We start from the raw sequence: 17,787 nt of genomic DNA, 5'->3' as shown, positions 1-17,787 counted from the left end.
GCTGGCTGAGTCCGCGCTAGAGCCGGTGGCTGGCATGTGACTTCTGACAGCCGGAAATTTGTAGGTGTCCCGCGATTTTAAAACTAGCCATATGGAAGCACGAGTGCTTAAAAATAATCTCCCGCCAGCCCAGGGACGAACCTGTCTCATCTGGGGAGAATACCCCGGAGTGTCCTACGGGGTCAGCGGGGTCTGTGCCTCGCAGTCACTGTGGAAGGAGCGCGGCCAGTCCAGGACATAGAACACTTCGTGACTTCAATGTGAAGGTTTTGTATTCTCCTTTTAATTTTTTTTCCAACAAGAATTGTTCTGTCTCCCTCTCCCATTCCTCCCATTTTCCCTTGCCCAGTTTCTCTCCTTTTCTTTTTCCCTGATGGGCCTGCAGAGGGATTAGGTGGGCGTTTCCGGTGAACACCTGCCTAGGTGGCCACAGGACAGGTGTACCCTGGACTGGGTTTGGGAGCTTCAGGGCACCACATGGCTGGTGCAGAATTAGGCATTTCCCAACTGTACACTGGTGTCTGGACTAGTGTCCCCATATCTTTCTGCTTTGTAAGCCGTGGACCATTTTTTGTTCAGTGTTCTATTTCCAGGGATATTTATAGAAGAAGGAAGGGGACTAAGGTGCAGGTTGGTCCCAGAGGGTGCTGAAGGGCAGATTCTGGGGGTATCCAGCGTGCATCTTCAGCCACCTTAGAGGAATTTAGAACATCCCACAGCCACACAGGTTCAAGCTGTCTTTACTTAAAAGACAAACAATGAACAAAACTTTTAAAAGTTGGCGTATTTCAAATTAATTTTACTCCTTTTAATTTAGGGTTAAAATAGAGAAAAAGGATTTCTTCTGCCCACCTTTTTTTTTTAAATGGAAGAATAAAATACAGCGATTAAGTCTAATTCCACACAACATTCTAAACTCATTGATGTGAAGGAAGGCATTGGTATGATGTGAATTCCATAACCTTATGATGGACTCCAGAAACCATTTTCTTTCCTATTTAATTTTCAGTTCTTTTATTGCAAATTAATGCCACTGAATTTCAATGGGCACTAATGAGACTGCTCCTTGGTGGATTATTTACTGCCTTGCTAATAATTACAAAGTGAACCTGGTCAAATACAGAGGGGATCACATCTTATTCAAAATTGTTCATCATCCCAGTGATAAGCAGTATCAGTGTAATATGCCCTATCTTACATTTTTTTGCATTAAATGATATTCAGATACTCTTAGAATAATAAAAAAGACAAGGAACTTAAAAATTAAAAAAAAAACTTGCAAAAATGGGACTCTGTGTGGAAATTCAGTTTTAGAATGATTTTTCCTGTGTTTTGTTTCCTGGAAAGTCTTTCCTCTGTTGTTAGAATTCTGCCTCTTATTAACCGGCAAGGAAAAGAAGCATCTATACAAGTTCTTCATATGAACAGATGTTATTTAGTATTTTTCCCCTTTTAGTTTTTCTGCTTAAGTAACTCTGAGTATAAAGGAAAGGACTGATTAAACTCTTTTAGGGAACTTTAAGTTTCTTAAGTAGTTATCAAAAGTTTTGAGGCTGAAAGCAGTATTTTCAAACTGCTTGTCATGACCCAGAGGGTCGTGGAATCAGTTTAGCGAGTCTAGAATATTCTTTTAAAAGGAATAAAATAGAAAGAAATATAATAGAAAATATCGGAATGTGTGGTATTTAGTAAGGATAAGTTTTGTTTCCTGAAAATCTGTTTTAATTATACATGCTTCTGTGTGCCGATTGTGATGTAAAATGTATTTCTTACTGTGAGTTGAATTCAAAGAAAAAGTTAGAGAACTAATGGCCTAAAATATTATATGTTCAGTGGAAAATAAAAAATCAGGCAACTGTATGGTTGTTTTTATCTGTACAAACCAAAATGCTATTTTGATTATCCTTATTTTTTCCTTACAAATTAGGCTGGTGCCTTTAGTCAGTTAGGCTAAGCTTTACTATCTGATTCTTAACTTTTTTATTTGTACCGTCCTCCTGAATGTCATACTGGATGTTCAGAGAATTTATGTGACGGTCACATCCTTTAGCTTTGAGATGCTATGGTTACTTTCTTCCATAATCTGCAGCCATATCTATGTGTGAAGAAATGTAATAGATAAAATTTCTCTGGGCACATAATAATGTAAGAAAGATTGCCACATGTCCCAACAAACTATTGTTAATATAAATTTGTTACTTGGCAAGCTGAAATTTTGCAACATGTTACCCCAAATTTCATGATGAAGGAAATGGGGAGTCATCTTATCCTGGGTTCCTTTTTGAGTTCAGACAACTTAGGACTTTCAAATAAAACTAAAGATGATAACTATATTATCTATCCTTTTTAAAGTTCAAATTAGGAATTTTAATGCTGCATGCTTATTTCAGTTTTGTTACTCAGTATTCTTAAACATTAGACTCACTTCTCCAAAAAACTTAGCAAATATATAAACCTTTTGCCTCAAAACCAATGCCCTGCTAATTTGTATCCTGGCCATCTGCATATTTTGGACAACTAATTTGGCCACTGGTGATCATTTAAAACTCTTTCTTATCTTTGAACAGAGACTGATTTCCAAAGCGAGATTTAAGTGACTAACTTTCAAGTTTCCAATACATTTTTTCTTTTACTTAGGTAACATTTCAGCCCCCTTTCTTTCTGATCTTACTTTTTTTGTTAATTTAAATGGTTACTGATTACCTGGTACTTTGTGCTGGTCTAAGAATAGTCCAAGGAGTCACATATTCTCTCATGAATGAACGTATTTTCAGATGAAAACGGAATCACATCTTCAATCCCCATTTCATTTTCACCTCCTCCATGTGGCTTGTACCTGTTTGAAAGAAAGCTCCTGAAGGATAATTGCCACTTATTCTAATCTTCTTTCTCACACTCATTTAATTTGGATCCCTGGCTATAGTTGTTATTCACTTTTGTGAATATATTTAGGCTATGACATTCATAATTTGGGAAAATTCTCAGGTTTGAGAATTTTGGTTTCTTATAGTTTTAAGGATCTGTAAGACAAGTGTAAGAACCTGCCAAAGGGAGGAACATAGATATCAGGAAAAACTAGAAAAGCTGCCAGACTTATCATTAATGATGAGACAATAGTAACTTTGTCAAGTGAGATTGTATATGTGAAAGTGGTATAGAAGCTAAACAATCATTAGGTTTTTTTACTGTTTTATTCACATGTTAATATTTGTTTTGGTGCTTTCATAGGCTAAAAAGCAGGGAAAAACAGATTTAAGTGGTCAGGAATTTTGTTATAAATATGGAATGATGGTTATATAAAATATCTTTCTGTGGAAGTCAAATTTAAGTAAAATCTTTATCACTATCTGCAACATTTATCTGCAGCCTGGCTTCTCAGGTTATCAGAAAGAACATTTATTTTACTGATATGTTTTAAAAATGTCAAAACCCTGATTATATGAAAACAATTTTACATAAGGAAATATATGAATTTTTAATTATATTTTTCTGAAATCCATACTCAGCACGAAATTAATACATCTTAACCCCTCCCTGTGACTTCATTATTATTTTTAATGTAACTTTAGAAGAACCCAGTAGAGAGAGCAGTGTGCTAAGCGCATTTCTTTCTTTTCCAGACAACTTTGAATGGAGAGGAGCAAATTAGTCTTTTGGTTTAATTCCGTCTCAGTTTGCTTATCTAAAAAAGAAAAACAGAGTGGCTACAATTGTTTAGAACCAGATGCATACCCCAGAGAAAGATGCTGTATTAATCCAAAAAATACTGCCACTTGAATGCAAACCAGCCAAAGCGAAAGTGTAAGGGATTTCATGGAAAGGAGGTAGTTCATCAAAGTTACTGAGGAGTTTTGTATTTTAAACTCCGCCATTGAATTGACGTGTAATGTCACTTAAAAAAAAAAAAAGATATATCTGAGCTGTTCCCTACTCCGTCTCTAACATATACTCATACTAATCTCTGAAATCCCAGGACTTAAGTGGGCTGGAGGTTATGGGGAGCACCTTTATAATATTCTTAATCTTATGAGGGAAGAAACCATAATTGCTGAGTTCTCTGCCTTGGCTAATATCATGAAGGACTATGAAGAAAGTTTTGCATTAATCAATAACATTTTAAATTATGTGTATATTTTTAGACCCTATTAAAAATAGGAAGCATAGAAAGACAACTATTTTGGTCCTAACTGACAAAATTTTATGTAGTTGAATAAAGTAATAATTTCAAAAAGCGTGGGCAAATAAGAAAAAGTATGACTTTCTTACAACCCGCTTGTAAGTGATATGGTGTTGGTAACGATCCATGATTTTGAAGAAGTCAATGATGATGATGGAAATGAAGTGTTAGTCTCAGTTTGGATAGGTAGTATTTCTGGATGCCTACTGTGCAGCCTGGAGATGTTCATCCTCTACAGAAATCAAATCTTTTAAATCTACTTGGTTCATTGTTGTGTAATTTTAATTTAGTAGTCTGAAATTTTTAATGATATTACCAATAATATTAATATCACAAACCTATTAAGTACCTATAATTGCTACACAAAAAAATTTAAAAGAACCCCAAATTCCAAGCAAGACTGAAAATTTTTTGCCTCTCCTCTGAACTATTTAGAGGGATAAATTAGTTGGTTCCATAACATCTACTTTAAATAAATATATCATCTTTAATAAGATAATAGACTTCTTTATTTGGTAATGTCTACTTTTTGGATATCCTATGAGTTACACTTGGGAAAATTGTAAAATTCACTTCAAGTTAATAAAATCAGTTAAGTAATGTTCAGGACTAGACATTTCCAGATGAGCCCTTGAAAAGCTTAGGTGGGTTCTTTTTCAGTTCCCCAAATGTTGTCAACCCCAAGAAGAATGAAAGACTTGTGTAGCTTTATCATTCAGATTCTCATCTCCAGCTCAGAAGCCGTAGAACTGGCCAGGCCCTAAGGTCCACCCTCCTTGGTTCCAGTCCCGTCTTCCATCCTTTGGTCCTGGGCTCATTCTGCCTGTTCCTAAACAGTGGCAAGTTAGGGGCTCCAGCAGCCAACTTGCACATACCTGGCACTACTTCCTGGGCAGTTTTCTTGGCTCCTTGACTTGTTGGGTGGCTTGGGATTTCTTTTACGGCCCTGAAAGCAAAAGACAATGTTCTCTTTTAGTTTCCTGCAATTAAATGATGTTAGAAATAGTCTTCTTTGCATTGGTGTACTTCCTCTTTCTTCTGCAAGTCTTAGAGAATTTTGAGTCCATTCTCATATTTTCTCCTTTCATTTGCTTTATTTTCTAATACATAGAAGCTTTAAACTCCGTTTAAATACTTTTTGGCCTCTTTTCTCCTATTAAGATTTCTTTTTTCTTTTCTGTTTTAGTTGCTCCATCTGTGTATTCTCAGATATTTTCCCTTCACATTTTCTGGTTTATTTCTTTATTGACCTGGCTAATGTGTTATTTTAAGGAAATTTGGAACAGGGCTCAACAAAGTTCCTACCTCAGCCAGTATAAGAATATGCCTTAATAACTCAGAGTGGTATTAACTAACCAGATTAAAAATTTCAGAAAGCGATGTTTTTCCTGTCTCTGAGGATAGAAACTTAGACAAAATAAAGAAGACATTTTCAATTAGTAGAATTTTATGGAAAGTTCGTTCATTCATTCATTTGGCTACCTTATTCCGAATTGAGTTATTCATTGAGGGCTTCGATTATATAAAGTGTGGTTTGAATTCCCAGCAGTTCATGCAACAGCGTTGCACATAGCTGTTGGGAAATCTCACAGCATGGATGGATGAGATTCTAATATCAGACTCTCCTGCATGTGTAAACTAACAGTGTAGTCTTGACTATTGTCTCCCAGTGGACTTGGTTTCAGGAGTTTTAGATCCATGTGAACATGTACAGGGCAATTTTGCTAACTGTAATTCCCCACTTAATCAACAAAAACACTCATTTCTGAACATTCAGTGCATTCATCATTAATCCTACTGACATGACAAAGGGCTTTTTCGATGATGATTTTTTGGAGGGGGGTAACACTTTCGAAAGCAACATTGTCAGAAACATAATTGATTTTAAAGGTTCTTTACGGTGACTTTGACTTGCTTTTTTGGAAGACCTTACAAATGGTTGTATTTATTTCTCCTGGAATAGTTCAAGCAATTCAGAGTGAAAGGGCGTATATTCCAATTTGCATATGAGATATAATTTAGTTACACTGAGAAGCTAGTTTCTTTAGTTACAGGGAAAATAATGGTAGGGCTTTCAGAAGCCTCTTTGATTTCTAATAGGAGGAACCGCTGAGTGCTGGTCCAAACAGAAACCACGTCTTCTTCATTGCTGCATTTCTCTCAAGATATTAGCAAAGTGCATGGCACATGTAAGCCCGGAGAAGCTGTTGGTTGAATGAATGGATGGTGGTGGGCAGGAAGCATCAGTGACATGGTTTGCCCCAGTATTGGCTGGGAGAGAGGCCATTTAGGAAGGGATCCTTACATGTCACTGGAAGAATGTGGGAAGTTTGTGAATCTCTCTTTCTCAGGAACAAAAGTAGAAAAAGGACTCCACACGGCATTCCAAGTATAGTTGGCTCTCATTATTCACAGATTCTGTATTTGCAAATTCACTGACTTACTCACATTTGTTTGTAACTTTCCAGTCAATACTCAAGGTGCTTTCTCAGTCTTTTGCAGACATGTATGGAATGGCAAAAAAATTTGAGTTATCTGACGTATACATTCCCAGCTGAGGCTGAACAAGGCTGACTTCTCGTTTCAGCTCTCAGACTATAAACAAATGTCCCTTTTGCGATCTACTTAGTGTCATGATTTTTGCATTTTCATAATTCATGTTGATGATTTTGCTGTTTAAAATGACCCTCAAGCATAGGCCTGAACTGCTGTCTAGGGATTCTAAGTGCAACAAGGCTCTGATATGTCTTAAGAGAAAATGCGTGTTTGATAAGCTTTGTTCAGGCATGAATTACAATAGTGTTGGCCATGAGTTCAATGATAGAGAATCAATGATATACATTCAATAAAGTGTTTTTGAACAGAAAAACATGTAAATGAAGGTTATGTATTAATGAGTTGGCAAAAATGCTGTGACCAAAGGCTCCCAGGAACCTGCCCTGTTTTCCCCTCCATATAGTAGTTCAGTATTTGCTAATTCAGTGTTTGAGGCAACTTTATGCAATGTGAGTACCATGAATAATGAGAATCGATTCTATGTAATAGAGTGATGAAAGCACAGGTCTGGAGCCAACAGTTATGTTTCTATCCTGGCTTCACTCATGTCTAGTTGTAATCGCTGGCAAATTGATTAGCTATGTGCCTCAGTTTCCTCATCTGTAAAAGCTACATCTTTTGGATGATGTGAGGACTAAACAAATTCATAGATGTCTAGGGCTTATAACGTTCCTGGCACATAGCAAGCCATTATTTTTTATTACTGCTTCAGAAGGGAACTGAGAACTGTATCCTGAAGAAGGTGAGTGTGGGAATTCTCTTTGAGTCTGGAATGTCCCTATATTTGTTTTTTTTTTTTTTTTTTTTTTTTTTTTGCCTTCAAGTGACTAACTTTAATACCCTATTGTGATTAGACGTTAAACTTCTGCAACCAAAAGGAAGCAGGAAACTAATATTTCTTGAAGTGCTTATTACATGCCAGGTACTGTGCTAGAAAAACAAAACAAAACAACTGTAAAAAACCCTTCAAATTTGGCTGGGTGCAGCCGCTCATGCCTGTAATACTAGCACTTTGAGAAACCAGCAGGAGGAATGCTTGAGCCCAGGAGTTCCAGACCAGCCTGGGCAACACAGGGAGACCCTGTCTCTGCAAAAACAAACAAACAAAAACAAAAACCCGAAGACACTCAAAATCAGTAAAAATTAATCAATCAATGTAACGAGTGAGGGGCATTAAGTATTTTGGACTGAAGCAATCTCAGAGAGGGAAGTAGTTGAAGCTGAGGTAAGCAGCTTATGAAGAAGCTGTAATGTACAGAGGGCAAGGATTTGGAAAAACGACAACAGGAAGAAAGAAAGGGTTGGAAGCTCGGACTTAGGGAGCATTTACAAGGGTGTCTTTTTCACGTTGGTTGGAACATCCAAATCAAGGATGATTTCAGAATCACCCAGATGATTAAAAAACTACAGAGACCCAGGCCATATCTCAGCAGTTCTGACAATTGCTCTGGGTTGAAGCTTGAATCAGTAGTCATGAAAAACAACAAGCAAAACAACTTTTGGGGCTTTTTTCATTGATTTGCAGTTTCTCAGCTCATCTCTAAGTGGTAACTCATTTACTCTTCCTATGACTTCAGAAGGGGGATGTTTCCATCTAAGTTTTCAGGATGGAGACATGGAGGGACGTGAGACCAGTGGTGTGTCCCAGGGTTCTGCTGTGTTCTAACCATGGGGAGCACTATTCAAAGCCAGGTCTGCTCTATTTCTAAGACTTTATTCCTTGGGCCTCTTGGATTTCAGAAGCAAAGGGTAAAAGGAGTGCTGAGGAGAAAGATGACGGAGGCTTTCACTTCTACTCCCCGGCTTTCCAAAATAAGTTTCAAGACAGGCTGTTACATTTGATATGCAATACATACAAAGAAGGCAGATTGAAGAGTATGAAGATGCAGATTTTGCTACCAGATATGAAGATAAAAGTAAGAAGCAATATAAAACATGGACACAAACACGCACCTGCGCCAGTTAGCCTGCATCATTAGATTTTTGTCAAGTGTTTAGATAACTGAAGGTAATTTAAGCCTTCAGGTCTTCCCTCCATCGGGTTCTTTTACTTTCTGGTTCTTAAGAGAGTTGCCACCAATTCAGACTGTTAGTAGTGGACATAACCTCTAGCATTGTTGATACAGCTATAAAATCCCAAATATCAGTACAATTGGTTGACTGCATAAAATTTCCAGTTGCTTGGTTGGAAAGTTCTATAAGTCTGAATGCTTGAACCAGTCTTAAATGTGGAGGAGGACTCAATTAAAGCTCTCCTCGTGTCCTCCCTCTGATGTATCTGCAAAATCCTTTCCACAAATAGAACGCTGTTTTTAATGCTTCCCCACTCCAATTTTGCATTGTAGAAGACGAATTTATGGATGACGGAAGTGGGATTCAGGCGCTCCAGCTTGGCATAGAAGCCCAAGGTTGTCTGGTCCTCAGTCCTCAAGCCCTCTCATTTCCTCAGAAATGTGACTACTCAGAATAAGCAGCAGAAAGCAAGTCTTTGAAATCTCAGAAACATGTATAAATGCAAGTGTTTGGGTGAGAAGTGAACGTGGGTGTTCTCTAGTACCCACGCTACTTGACTAAGAGGTTCTGGGCTCCACACAGTGAGGGATTATCAACCCCCTGGCCCAGGGCTCTCTGGGTCTTGGTTCTTTGTTTTTGATGCTCAGCAACTGTGATCAATGAAACCAATGCTGTTTTTCTATCACGAGGTCTAACCCTTTTCTAAGAAGTCTGTGTTTGATATTAGGGAATAGCTAGCAAAGTTATCAAGTAACTATAGAGACATTCTGTTGTTAGAGTTTTTATATCGAATGACTGTAGTTGGCAACAGTGCAGCACCAGTCATTTTCTGGGACATCTTAAAAACACTGATGAGAAGTTTCCCCTCAGATGTCTGTCATGTCATTCTTGCCTTTCTCTACACAGGGTCTGTTTTCTATTATCGCTGTTAGGAGTTCTACTGGTTTTTCAACTTATGAACTTTCAAACTCTAATTAATTGCAAGCCACTAGAGTGTATATGTACTATCTAAAGTGTACATGTATATATACATATATATACGTATATATATGTGTGTGTGTATATATATGTATATACATATACATATATATACGTATGTATATACATATACGTATATATATGTATGTATATACGTATACATATATATACAGATATATATGTGTATATATGTAGATGAGATATATATAGAGATCAGACATATATATGTTATATATGTGTATATATATAAAAATTATATATATGTGTGTGTACGTGTATACATATATATGTGTATATATATGTAAAACTGATCTGGTTCTTCATCTGAGTAAAAGCCCTCAGGCTAGTCAGAGAAAACATGCATATTCCATGGTGTGGCATTCAAGCCCTTGTACTTTGATTCCAATCAATCTCCTACTATTACTCCAAGAAGCTCTTGTTTAAAAAGCCATGTTTAAATGGCATGTTCCTACTTCTGTTCTTCATAGTGATCTTCATCTGTACCATGTACCCTTCTTTCTTCTTGTTCCATCTCTGTTAGGCTGTTTCTACCCAGAAGTCCAGGTTCAGCTCAAATGCTATCCCTGTCAGGTGAGTTTTCCACCTGGTGTATGTTCAGCGTGCATTGTGTGCATATAGTACCTTTTCCTCGTACTTTTGTTGTAATTACCAGAGAATTCCTTTCATTTTAGTAGTAAATAGAGTTGTTTCCCCCATCTATTTAATAGATTTTATTAATATATAGAGTAGTGATCCCCAGCCTCTGGACCTTGGACTGGTACTGGTTTGGGGACTGTTAGAAACTGGGCCACAGAGCCGGAGGTGAGCAGTGGGCATACGACTGAAGCTTCACCTGTATACACAGCCACTCCCCATCACTTGCACTACTGCCTGAACTCCGCCTTCTATCAGATCAGTGGTAGCATTAGATTCTCTTGGGAATGAGAACCCTATTGTAAACTGTGCATGTGAGGGATTTGGGTTTTCCTTATGAGAATCTAATGCCTGATTATCTGTCACTGTGTCCCATCACCCCCATTACCCCCACATGGGACTGTCTAGTTGCAGGAAAATAAGCTCAGGGATCTCACTGATTCTATGTTATGGTGAGTTGCATAATTATTTCATTATATATTACAATGCAATAGTAATAGCATTAAAATGCACAATAAATGTGATGCACTCAAATCATCCCAAAACCATCCCCCATTCTGTCTGTGGAAAAATTGTCTTCCATGAAACTGATTATGGAACTGGTGCCAAAAAGTTGGGGACCACCCTTCTAGAGTATATCAGAGTAATTTCACAGATTGATGAATTCATTTATCATATTCATTCACTCAGCAAGCTTTACTGGACATTGATTGTGTACTGGCTTTGGTGGTAGATACAGAGATTGGGAACATTGTCGTCAAGGAGTTTGTAGTTGAGTGAAGGAGATGACGAGTGTACAGACAATGAAAAAAAACAGTAGAATAAGAATCATGGTAGAAAAGAGACAGCCAGGAACATTGAGGAGAGGCACTTAACCAGATGGGGATTCTCAGTCCATTGGTATGGAGGTCAAAATTGTTTAATGGAGCAAGTGACCCTTTCAACTGAGTGTTTAAGAATGAGGATTTAGCCAGACAAAGAAGGGAAAGTGAGGTTTGAAGAGGAACTGAGAGCTCCAGCCCAGTTCCTTGGACAGAATAAATGCTTACTGACTTGTAGAGCCAAATTATTGAATTCATACAATAAGGGTAAATTGTTAAGAATCAGATAAATAGCTTTTGAACACAGTGTGCCAGGTGCCTTGCCGAAAATCTTAATGATCATCTTGTTTAAACCTTACATCGCTCATAAGAGGCTGGTGATGTTGTTATTCTCATTTTACGGATGTAGAAACTAAGACTTGGAGAGGGGAAGTGACTTACCCAAGGTCATACAACCAGTACTGGAGAATTAGGGATTCTAGATCTAGAATTTGGACTCTGGAGCTTAAGCTTCTAACCAACCATATTATGCAGAAAAATGGTCAGGATCTCTTCTGTTGCTGATCAATTCACTTGGCAGTTAGTTTGTTAATTCCTTGCCTTTATTTTAGTTGTGACAATGCTTTCATCTTAGACTGTGTCCTGAGGCTGCTGCTTTTATTTTTATGGGAAATGGCTATTTTTATGATCCTTGCTAACAGCATGTTTAAACAATTTTCCATTAAGTAGGGGGATGTTTTTCCTTCTAATATTAGGAGCCATTAAATGAAATTCTACAAAGACTTGCTGATAGCAACCTTAGGAATTTCTCTGCATGTGAAACCTATCTGAGAACTTAAAATCTGGATAAAATTATAGTGTTCATTTGGTTCAATCCTCTTTTGGCACAAATGAAATCATAAAATCACAGTATTGTCATCCAGGAGGGGCCTTAGACATGATGGAATCCTACCTTTTTTATTTTCCAGGTGAGGAAATCAAAGTCCAGAAAGGTGAAAGAACTTCTCCCAAGGTTTCCCACCTGGTAGAGACAGAATCAGGACTAGATCCTCTATTCTGACTCCTGACCAGTACCTCACACCTAATAGATGGAGATGTGGCCAGTCTCTGGTCACCAAGAACATAAGACCATGCCATACTTATTGTTACTGTTCGAGCATTTATAGTAGAAGCTCAAGCAAAGCAGGATGATAGAATACCTAATTATGGTCACTACAAAATTATAATGATGGCTAAAGTGAATGCCCAGCCATGCCTGTCTAGACGGGCCATCTGTTTAATTGGTATATGGTTCATCTGAGAATTTTTAATCTCTGTTTGCCATGTCAGTTTTAGTCCTCTAATGGTGACTTATTTCCTATACTTCCATTTAGATTATTTACTCTTAATTTAATAACTATACCCTGTTTACTTTGAGACTGAAGATTCCCTTGTTTTTCTTTCTTTGTTTTTTTTTTTTTTTTTTTTTTTCTTTTTTTTCTGTTTCCAGGGCTTAAAGGTTAGGAATGACCTTGCCAGACTTCCCTGGAGACTTATGCTGTCTCCTTTCAGATTTCTGGAGCAGTTGGGTGCTATTTTTAGTCCACTATCACCAATGTGAAAATGGAACTTGTATTATTTCATTATAGATATTTCACTTTAGTATTGACAGAATAAAAAAAAAAATTTGATCTGTGCTTGATCTAGCAGCCAGGTTATGATAGACATTTTTAGTTACCTGGTCCACATGTTGAAAAACATGTGTCTTCTCTGAGACTAATTACTAGGCCGGATGTTGGTTATATACTGTTTACTATTAAATTTTTCCCTTGTAGTTTAATACTGTTCCAGGAAATGAAATGAAAGTTTAATAAGAATGGCAACTGATGGACCCATATGTCAGAAGTATAACTCCATCTCAAAAAAAAAAAAAAAAAAGAAAGAAAGAAAGAGAAAAGAGAAAAACGTGAGGGAGTTTCTCTTTGGTAACCTAAGCTACGTGAATCAGAAGGTACATTAGCTTTTCTTTTTTGTAAACTCCTACATAATTTTAGTAAACAGGAACAGTAACCTAATGCGATGTGTGTTATAGTACATGTGTTAAAGGCGTGGCTGATGGGTTGACCACATCAAGATGATTTGACACACTTATTTTGTAGAGATATATTTATTAGGATAGAATTTATAACTAAACAAAACTATAGCATTTTTTTCACTTTGATTCTTAAATGAGTCAAAGAACTGCTAGAATTTCCAGTTAAAATATTTTAAAAGGAGATACAAAAAATCTTACAATTCACAACGCTGCAAAGAGAGAATGTAGGAATTAATAGGTTCTTAATATAAATATTTAATGGCTTGTATACATGTAGAAGAAAAACAATTTGAGATAGAAAAAGTTAATGTGAACTTCTTGAGATTGGCCTTCACATTTCTTTTCCTTTCTGTGAAAAATTGAAGGCCAAAATGTATTTTCTTCTGGTTTTGAAAGTACTATCAAGATCCTTGCAGCAAAATAAGTTCTACTAAGGAGCTGAAAACTCCCCCTGGTGATACTGAGAGACTTTGCTCAGCATCCTTTATTCTGGTGGTTCCTTGAAGACAGATAAAACTTAACACAGGAAGATTAGGTCCACGACAACTTTTTCTAAGTCAATATTTCTTCTCCTTGGAAGATAATCTTTTAAAATCTTCTCAAAGTCTAGGCTAAAACTTTCTAATTGAATCTACACGAAGGAGAGCTCAAGCAGGTGGAGAGAAAGTGAGACAGGAAATGAAAGCTGCATGTCTCATGGTGCTGTGCCAGGGAGTTCTTAAAGGTGAGGGAGGCCAGGCATGGTGGCTCACGTCTGTAATCCCAGCACTTTCGGAGGCCGAGGTGGGTGGATCATGAGGTCAGGAGTTGGAGACCAGCCTGGCCAATATGGTGACACTGCGTCTCTACTAAACATAGAAAAATTAGCCAGGTGCAGTGGTGTGTGCCTGTAGTCCCAGCTACTCAGGAGGCTGAGGCAGAAGAATCACTTTGACCTGGGAGGTGAAGGTTGCCATCAGCCGAGATCCCACCATTGCAATCCTGCCTGATGACAGAGCAAGACTCCTCAAAAAAAAAAAAAAAAAAGTGAGGGAGTTTCTCTTTGGTAACCTAAGCTATGTGAATCAGAAGGCACTTTAGCTTTTCTTTTTTGTAAACTCCTACATAATTTTAGCAAACAGGAACAGTAACCTAATGTGATATCCCACTGGCCCAAGACTTAGCGCACCTTCAAAGTTGCCTAATTATGTCCAAAACAGACATTTGTCTTTTGACGAGAAAAGTATGGTTAAGCGTGTGATGACTTCTTATCGTCCTGAGCTCAGATCTGTAACTGTGGCTGGATTCATGCATCCCTGCTGCCTTCTCTTAGAAGCACCATATGTAGGCTTGTCAGATAACACATAGGATGCCCAGGTAAATTGGAATTTCAGTGAAATAACAAATAACCTTTTTTCATGTTCCATGCAATATCATACTAAAATATTATTTGTTGTTTATCTGAAATTCAAATTTAATTGAATGTCTTGCATTTTTATTGGTTAAATCTGGCAGCCCTAGCCATGTTGCCTCCCTGTTTAATGGGCTTAAGTTTTTGAAGCCTGGAGATTTTCTGTTGTGGTGCCCATTCCCATCTGCTATTCTACCAGGAAAGGAAGCATGCTGATGTAGAATTTGCATGCTTATTTTTGTCATGATTATTGATTATAATAGAAGACGCAGGTTTAGATTAAACATAGAATGACATTGCTGTCATTCAGATAATTGTAATTATTGCTAATTGTAAAGAAGGATAATTAAAGTATAAGAGAAAATATTACAATGTATGAGGGGAATGTTAAGAAATAGGATCTGGTAAAAAGAATTCTTGCGGCTAGGTGCAGTGGCTCATGCCTGTAATCCCAGCACTTTGGGAGGCCAAGGCGGGTGGATCGTAAGGTCAGGAGTTTAAGACCAGCCTGGCTAACATGGTGAAACCTTGTTTCTCCTAAAAATACAAAAAAATAGCCAGATGTGATGGTGCATGTCTGTAATCCCAGCTACTTGGGAGGCTGAGGCAGGAGAATCCGGAAGGCAGAGGTCGCAGTGAGTTGAGATCACGCCATTGCACTGCAACCTGGCAACAGAGCGAGACTCAGTCTCAAAAAAAAAAAAAAAAAAAGTTTTTGCTTTTAGAACTATGGATTAGGTAACTTTTGTGAATGAGTAAGATCATGAGTATTATACAAACGATACCTTTGTTGTCTTGGGGAAACTATCTTACTTTTCAATTGGATTTTAGAAAAGAGTAGTTCAGAGAAACAAATCTCTGAAATGTTTTTTGAAGCATGAAAGATTTAGAAGACAAAAGTAAACCTCCTATCTAGATAACGCATTGAAGGGAGCTGCACTCCCCCTCCTCTACCCATTCAGTTTGCCACACTTTGGGGGTGGCTGACTTGGTAGAACTTGACCTTGACTCTGATGGACTTGGAGATGGCATGCGCACAAGGGACGCGTGGCTATAACCGGGCCATGGGAATGGGGCTCTCCAATACGTGGTTGGGTCTGTAAATAAATCAAGGCTGTGGTGCGAACAACGATATGCACAGGAGACAGTGAGATGAGAAAATGCTCCAGCAATTAGTGGAATATAGATCAGATAAGTGACTGTACTTGTGTCATTTTCTGGGGAAAAATGATCTGAAGTCTTTTTGATGAGGCCATTGGAAAAGGAATGGAAGTGAGAATTCTCAAGTCCTCAAAATACTTCCTTTTACTCGGTCCTAACATGAGGTCGTTAAAGAACTCCCAGAGTAACACTGGAAAGCATGACTGGGAGTAAGAGTCAGAGCGAGGCCTAGAAATGTGTTTTTGGCCAGGCACGGTGGCTCACACCTATAATCCCAGCACTTTGGGAGGCCAAGGCAGGTGGATCACCTGAGGTCAGGAGTTTGAGACCAGCCTGGCCAAAATGGTGAAACCTCATCTCTACCAAAAATACAAAAATTAGCCAGGCGTGGTGGCATGCGCCTGTAACCCGTTATTCGGGAGGCTGAGCCAGGAGAATTGCTTGAACCTGGGAGATGGAGATTGCAGTGAGCTGAGATCATGCTGCTGCACTCTAGCCTGTGTGACAGAGCAAGACTCTTATCTCAAAAAAAAATGAAAAAATAAATAAATGTGCTCTCCAGGGTTCTTCGTTACTTAGGATATTGGTTGCTTTCGTGAGTGGGAGTCAAGGTGACTAGCTAACAGCTGAGTGATTTTGCCCCAGTTGGACATGAACCAGGTTGAGCAGAGAGCCCTGGGGATGGGGGAGAGAAGGAACTGAAAGCTGGTTGTGTGGTTTGGCTTTGGCTTCATGGCATGCTTACATCTTGCTTTGCATTGCATGCTTAGACTATAGCAGGAGCATCAGGAAATGGATTTCTGAGCTCAATACAGAAAGTTACAAATACCACCTATAAGGGTAATAAAGATATATAGTTGATTTTCTTCCGTGCAAGGCCAAAGCTTATAGGAAGATAGGAGTGAATGACATACAGGTTGGGAATTTGGGCCTTATATTCAGAGATTTTAGGTTGCTTCTGATTCTACTGTCTAGACAAAACCATGAGAGGATAGTGTTTAGAAATGAGAGGTAGTTCTTTTCTAAGGGGCAGAGACTAGAATGTGCCAGCCTGTGCTGTGAGGCCTCGGCTAGATGTTTCTGAAAAGTAAAAGGGCAGCTTTACTACTGGATATTTGATCCTCAGGCTCTAGAAAACTCTGCTTTACTAACTTCATTGACTTCCTGGGCACCACATGGGATCCTTGTTCTTCCTCCTTGTAAGCAGCAATTGAAATCATAGTTTGGCAGCCTGGTTTACAGTGATCATGGTGGCTTGTCTCCCATGCTCTTACCTCACTCTGTTGATGTTGTAAAACCTCCAGCTAGCTTCATGGGGTGGCTGACCCAGTTTGCTCATTTTCTCATTCAACACATATTCATTGACCATCTACTCTACACCAGGTGCTGTTATCAGCACTGGGAATAGATCAGTGAACCACTGATCAGTTTGCCTGATGGGATAAATTGACAAATTGGGAAAGGTTCCATTACAAGGTTCTATTCAAGACTTTGCTTAAAGGTGACATTTAAGCAAAGTCTTGATTGAGGTGGGAATAGTGCCATGAGGATGTCCTAGTGAAAAGCACTTTAGGCTGAGGGTACAGCAGGGAAAAGGCCCTGATGTGGGAACATGCCTGGTGTGTTTGAGGCACAGAGGCCAGCGTGGCTGGTATAGAGTAAGAAGTTGGAGGTGCCGGGTATGGTGACTCACACCTGTAATCCCAGCACTTTGGGAGGCTGAGGTAGACGGATCACCTAAGCCCAGTAGCTTGAGATCAGCCTGGGTGACATGGTGAGACCCCATCTCTGCAAAAAATACAAAGAAAATCAGCCGGATGTGGTAGCATGCACCATAGTCCCAATTACTTGGGAGGCTGAGATGGGAGGATCACTTGAGACCAGGAGGCAGAGAGGTTGCAGTGAGCTGAGATCATGCCACACTGACAGAGTGAGACCCTGTCTCAAAAACAAAACAGAGCAA

The 17,787-nt window shown here is 38.6% G+C and overlaps 1 protein-coding gene across 4 annotated transcripts in view; it reads left to right on the top strand.

Moving 5' to 3' along the window:
- Positions 1-17,787, top strand: part of ESR1 (estrogen receptor 1) — a 452,118-nt gene that overhangs the window by 163,489 nt on the left and 270,842 nt on the right. The gene's annotated exons all lie outside the window — the stretch shown is intronic.

The sequence above is a fragment of the Aotus nancymaae genome, unplaced genomic scaffold, assembly GCF_030222135.1.
Source record: "Aotus nancymaae isolate 86718 unplaced genomic scaffold, 86718_ANA_hifiasm-v0.15.2.pri h1tg000040l, whole genome shotgun sequence".
Classification (NCBI taxonomy): Eukaryota; Metazoa; Chordata; class Mammalia; order Primates; family Aotidae; genus Aotus; species Aotus nancymaae.
This window is presented reverse-complemented; position numbering and strand designations above follow the sequence as displayed.